We start from the raw sequence: 7,121 nt of genomic DNA, 5'->3' as shown, positions 1-7,121 counted from the left end.
TTTCTATTCATCTTGGAAAAGTTGGTATTGATTTTTCTGTCGTATCTCCCTCCCCTCTTTCTCTCTCTCTCTCTCCTCCCCCTTTTTCTCTCCCTCCCTACCACTCTCAATTTATCTCTCGCTCCCTCTCTCTCGCTCTCTGTCTTTCTGACAGGACAAGATGCTGACCGGTTCTTTAACCTGTTGTCCAACACCCAGGGTCATCGGCTTGACGACCAGCGAGTGACCCTTCCCTTGTTGCCAGGGATACATGGGTCTTCTGCTGGTCATCAGGATGGGGTGAAGACAAAGGCTGGACCTGAACCAGCTGTCACACCCCAGGTAGGCCCTATTCTGACTTCCAAATCAACCCCAAGCCCAGTGTTTTTCTACCCAAAAGGGAGCACATTTTAGCCCCTACTTCCAAGGGGTAGGAGGGGGACAAGGGGAGCAGGTAGCTGACTATTGGTGGCTATTCAGCAGCCTGATGGTCTAGGGGTAGAAGCTATTGGCCAGTCTGTTCGTTTTAACCATGATAATCCTGTGATGGAAGCGGGGAGAACAGGCCGTGGCTCGGGTGGCTGAGGTCCCTGATGATCTTTTTGGCCTTCCTAAGACACCTGGTTGTCACGCTCTGACCTAGGAGAGCTGTGTTTTCTCTGTTTAGCTAGGCCAGGGTGTGATAGGTGAGTGGGCATTCTATGTTTTGTGTTCTATGTTTTGGCCCGGGTATGGTTTCCAATCAGAGGCAGGTGTCTATCGTTGTCTCTGATTGGAAGACATACTTAGGCAGCCTGTTTTTCCTTTGTTTTTTGTGGGTAGTTGTTTTCCGCTTAGTCGTAAGTACCTGACGGAACTGTCTGCTGTCATTTTTGTTTAATTTGTAAAGTGTTCATTCTTCTTCATTAAACTCAAGGTGAACATATTCCATGCTGCACCTTGGTCTACTCACTTTGACGCCTGTGACACTGGTGTTGTAGGTGTCATGGAGGGCAGGCAGTGTGCACCCATTGGTGCGTTCAGTCGAGCATACCACCCTCTGTAGTGCCTTTCGGTCAGTGGCGGTGGAGTTGCCGTACCAGGCTGTGATGCAGGCCGACAGTTTGCTCTCGATGGTGACCCTGTAGAACACTGTGAGAACCCTCGGGGACAGGCCACATTTCCTCAGCCTTCTAAGGTTAAAGAATCGCTGTCGTGCCTTCACCACGGTGTGGTTTGGCCATTCAGCTCCTTGGAGATGTGTACGCTGAGGAACTTGAAGTTTTTGACCGTCTCCACAGCGTCCCGTTGATGAGGATGGGGACGTGCGCAGCCTGGTTGCTCTTGAAGTCCACAATCAGCTCCTTTGCTTGCTGACGTTGAGGGAGAGGTTGTTTACCTGGCAACCTCCTGCCTGTAGGCCGTCTCGTCTTTGTTGGTAATAAGCCCTACTACTGTCCTGTCGTCAATGAACTTGATGATGGAGTCGGAACTATGTAAGGCCACGCAGTCGTGGGTATACAGGGAGTACAGGAGGGGACTGAGGACGACTCTTGTGGGGCCCCCGTGTTGAGGATCAGTGTGGAGGAGGTCATCTTGTCTCCCTTTACCACCTGGGGTCGTCCCGTCAAGAAGTCCAGGACCCAGTTGCATAGGAAGTTCAGTCCCGGAGCTGTGAGCATTGTGGTGAGCTTAGATGGCGCTATGGTATGCATTCCTCTTGTCCAGGAGGGTGAGGGCAGTGTGCAGTGCAATGGTGATTGTGTCGTCCGAGGATCTGTCGGGCGGTAGGCGAATTGGAGATGGTTGAGTGTGTTGGGGAGGGAGGAGGTGATATAGTCTTTGACTAGCCTCTCGAAGCACTTCATGATTGACGGAAGTGAGTGTTACGGGTCAGTAGTCATTTAGTTCAGTTACTTTCCCTTTCTTGGGCACTGGGAGGATAGTAGACATCTTGAAGCAGGTGGGGATAACGGCCCGAGCTAGAGAGAGATTAAAAATGTCAGGAAACCCAACAGCTAGCTGGTCTGCACATGCTCTGAGGGCACAGCTAGGGATGCGGTCTGGGCTGGCAGTCTTGCAAGGGTTAACATGTTTTAATGACTTCGTGGACACCGTAAGCACGTAGCCTTCGTTGTCCTCAGGGGCTCTCCTCGGCAGCTCAGAGTCGTTTTGCTCAAAGTGTGAGAAAAAGGTGTTTAGCTCATCCGGTAGTGCGGCGTTGGTGTCCCGACATGACTGGCTTTCTTTTTGTAAACCGTGCTCGTTTGAAGCCCCTGCCACAAACGCCTCATATCCGACCCGCTGAATTGCTCCTCCACTTTGTGTCTCGCCACCTTGATCAATCTGGGTAGGTCGTATTTGTACTGTTTAACCATACAAATGTCCCCAGAAAAACAACATGAAGCAATTACCATTTAAACCTGTCAAATCCTCTCACATACACAGGAGTGCCAAGGGAGTAGGTGCTTTGCTTGATTTGGAATTATGCAATAATCTAGAACTTACTCTGTTAGAGCAGGTGTTCCTAACCTTTCCCACCCAGGGCCCATATTAAATACACCACCAAAAAATAAAGTCAAGACCCGATTTTCCCTAAATGTTATTCTGCTACCAAATACATTTTATTATGATAATTTATATGAACTCTCAATTAAATTATACATATTCTCTTTTATAGACAGCGATTAGACCAATTGATATTGACAGTCACACATTGTATAAGATTACTTCCCAAGCAAAGTCCAATTTCTCTGACTCCTTGACCTTGGAAGGTCGTAGCTCAGCTTCTGAATGTCATAGAGACATGCCATATATTACCATGTGCATCAGTCACATCTTCCTCTGGCATTTTACTGCTTGTTTCTAGCCAAAAGCATTGTGGATTTATGCATCGTTTTAGATTGGTATAAAAATCGCAGATTGTAAAAAATACACAACATTGGTGCCCCCTAGGTTAGAGTATAAAGCAACAGCAGTGACGTGTTAATGATGACGTCCATCCTCTGTATTTTCTGTCAGGGCTCCAAGGCAGATGTGCCACCATGGTCTTCCACACCCCAGATCATCCTGACTGAAGGGACTCCACTCACACTCAGGCAGGGATACTATAGACCAGATTCTCCCACCCAGGTCTTTTCTGAACCAGCAGACTCCCAGAGAGAGACAGCAAGATCAGCTTCCTTTAGCCCTGGCTCTGAATACAAGACCATACAGGATCCCTCAGCTCAAGTAAATATATTCACTTGAAATGTTTATTGCTTTAGTGGGATAACATCACATGCACATTTAAAACAAAAAGGAAAACCAATATAGAGGTATTCATATGCGTAGTAGGTAGGCAAGTCACTATGGAACAGGTGAGGTCAAGTAAATATACTGCTCAAAAAAATACATTTACATTAAATTTTAGTCATTTAGCAGACGCTCTTATCCAGAAAAACTTACAGTAGTGAATGCATACATTTAATTTTCATTTCATACATTATTATTTTTTTTTCTGTGCTGGCCCCCCGTGGGAATCGAACCCACAACCCTGGCGTTGCAAACACCATGCTCTACCAACTGAGCTACAGGGAAGGGAACACTTAAACAACACCATGGAGCTCCAAGTCAATCACACTTCTGTGAAATCAAACTGTCCACTTAGGCAACACTGATTGACAATACATTTCACATGCTGTTGTGCAAATGGAATAGACAACAGGTGGAAATTATTGGCAAATAGCAAGACACCCCCAATAAAGGAGTGGTTCTGCAGGTGGGGACCACAGACCACTTCTCAGTTCCTATGCTTCCTGGCTGATGTTTTGGTCACTTTTGAATGCTGGCGGTGCTTTCACTCTAGTGGTAGCATGAGACAGAGTCTACAACCCACACAAGTGGCTCAGGTAGTGCAGCTCATCCAGGATGGCACATCAATGTGAGCTGTGGCAAGAAGGTTTGCTGTGTTTGTCAGCGTAGTGTCCAGAGCATGGAGGCGCTACCAGGAGACAGGCCAGTACATCAGGAGACGTGGAGGAGGCCGTAAGAGGGTAACAACCTAGCAGAAGGACCGCTACCTCCGCCTTTGTGCAAGGAGGAGCAGGAGGAGCACTGCCAGAGCCCTGCAAAATGACCTCCAGCAGGCCACAAATGTGCATGTGTCTGCTCAAACGGTCAGAAACAGACTCCATGAGGGTGGTATGAGGGCCCGACGTCCACAGGTGGGGGTTGTGCTTACAGCCCAACACCGTGCAGGACGTTTGGCATTTGCCAGAGAACACCAAGATTGGCAAATTCGCCACTGGCGCCCTGTGCTCTTCACAGATGAAAGCAGGTTCACACTCAGCACGTGACAGAGTCTGGAGGCGCCGTGGAGAACGTTCTGCTGCCTGCAACATCCTCCAGCATGACCGGTTTGGCGGTGGGTCAGTCATGGTGTGGGGTGGCATTTCTTTGGGGGGCCGCACAGCCCTCCATGTGCTCGCCAGAGGTAGCCTGACTGCCATTAGTTACCGAGATGAGATCCTCAGACCCCTTGTGAGACCATATGCTGGTGCGGTTGGCCCTGGGTTCCTCCTAATGCAAGACAATGCTAGACCTCATGTGGCTGGAGTGTGTCAGCAGTTCCTGCAAGAGGAAGGCATTGATGCTATGGACTGGCCCGCCCGTTCCCCAGACCTGAATCCAATTGAGCACATCTGGGACATCATGTCTTGCTCCATCCACGTTGCACCACAGACTGTCCAGGAGTTGGCGGATGCTTTAGCCCAGGTCTGGGAAGAGATACCTCAGGAGACCATCCGCCACCTCATCAGCAGCATGCCCAGGCGTTGTAGGGAGGTCATACAGGCACATGGAGGCCACACACACTACTGAGCCTCATTTTGACTTGTTTTAAGGACATTACATCAAAGTTGGATCAGCCTGTAGTGTGGTTTTCCACTTTCATTTTGAGTGTGACTCCAAATCCAGACCTCCATGGGTTGATAAATTGGATTTCCATTGATTATTTTTGTGTGATTTTGTTGTCAGCACATTCAACTATGTAAAGAAAAAAGTATTTAATAAGATGATTTCTTTCATTCAGATCTAGGATGTGTTGTTTAAGTGTTCCCTTTATTTTTTTGAGCAGTATATAACCTCTGTCTGCTATTTGCCTTTGGTAAACTAATGGGTAATGGATACTAACAAGTAACAGGTAATGTTAACTACGGCACAGATTCCATAATGCAATGCGTCTGTCCTAAAGGGTTGTTCTCCGGTCCAATGGCGGTTAGAATGCGCCTCAATCTTCTGATACCATAACCCATACAAGGCACTGTCATGTTGTATTCTCCTTCTTGTTGTGAACACTCTTCATGTGCCTTCTTTGGGATTCAAGCGCTTTGAAGCGCGTACCGCAATCGATGCACGCATACGGTCGTTCCTCATTGTGCATTGTCTGGTGCTTATTCAGTGACGTTAACGTGGCAAAACATTTATAGCATTCAGAACACATATACGGTCTCTCCCCTGTGTGAACTCTCATATGCACTTTCAGGTTATCTCGTCTGTTAAAGCCACGGTGGCAAACCGGGCAAGGAAACGGTTTGTCCCCTGTGTGAATCCTCCTATGCTTTGTCAGACAATCACTCGACCTGAAGCCTTTGCCACAGTCACTGCACCGATGGGGTCTTTCCCCTGTGTGAATCATCATGTGTCTTTTCAGATTACTAGTCCAGTTGAAACATTGACCACATAAGTGACAAAAAAGATTTTTCACGTGAGTTTGGAGATGGTCTATCAGAATTTCTTTGGACTCAAAGTGTTTTCCACAGACACCGCAAAGGCAATCTAGGCCTATATCCTCTGTGTGTTCTCGCGTATGTTTTATTAAAAAACTCACAGAGTAACATTTATTTCCACACACACCACACCAACAGGGAGTAGTAAGGCTTTGACTGTGTGGGTTCATATGGGATGACTCTGAGGATTTCCTTCCTTTTTTCCACATACTGGAGCTATGGCTTGTTATTTTCTGTGCTTTCTTCGATTTGAGTGGTTTAAACCTAATCCAAGGTTCTTTTTCCTCTTCAATGACACCTTCCCTGTATTTACTTGGGGTTGGAGAACAGACCGGATTTACCGCAGAGAGGGGCTGAGGTTCCCTGGTTGGTTCTAATGACATGTAGCCCTCTCCATCGGGTTCTGTTTTGATCGGTTCCGTTGAAATGCTTGTTAGAGAGGCTCCCTGTCCATATTCCTCACTTTGGGTTTGGTAAAGATGTGAGGGCTGACATGAGTCCTCTTCCTGATCATAGTCACTTTTCACACAGTCATTAGAGCTAATTATGAAGAAGTCATTATGAAACTCTTCCTCCTGACTGGTCCTGTGTTGCTCCTGTTGTTCCTCCTTAATCTGAGTGGGCTCTGGGTCTTCTTGCCCCAGACTGGGGCTCCATTCCTGCTCACAGTGTTGCTGCTCAGTGGGAACCTCCTCTTCGAAGACAGTGAGAGAGAGCTGCTGGAGGTCTGGAGAGAAGGATTAAACAAAAAAGTCAAAGCTGACATGAGACCATAATTACATTTACATGTATGCAACATAATACAAAACGTGTCTTTCAGCAGGACATGTGTTTCATGCTCAAATGTAATAAAAAAATTATTGCCAATGTCGCATAATATTAATGTCAACAGGAAAAATATAATAGCTAGTGACAAACCTGTCCTTTGTAATTGTATCTCTTGTGGTTTGAGAACGATATCAAGCTGCCTCTGTAGACGGCCGTTCTCCTCTTTTGAACGACACACTTCTTCCTGGTACTCTGCTATCGTTTTCTCAACAGCCCCAAATATCTCCTCAGCCGCTGCTGTTAAACGCTGGTTGAGAAACATTCTCAACAACTGTATTTTAGCCATTTTAAATAATCCAAGCAGACTAGCTAGCGCGTTTGTGTTTGTCGACGTTTTGGTAACCTTTCACCTTTAGTTTTGGCCATGCACGAGCATATCATATTTTCCAGTGTCGCGTCCTGCTGGTATGGAGTGCTGACATACGATGTTTTCTTCGTGAGACTAATGATTGGATAGTCTGTTGAGTGACCGTTGAACTACCCAATGATATTTCCAAAAGGGGGGCGGGGTTTGTTCTACGTTCTGAACACGTTAGAGGAGTCAGGAAGTTTAGTAACAATACATAC

Source organism: Salmo salar, chromosome 03 (genome assembly GCF_965601325.2).
Source record: "Salmo salar chromosome 03, fSalSal1, whole genome shotgun sequence".
Taxonomy (NCBI): Eukaryota; Metazoa; Chordata; class Actinopteri; order Salmoniformes; family Salmonidae; genus Salmo; species Salmo salar.
Note: the sequence above shows the minus strand (reverse complement) of the source record.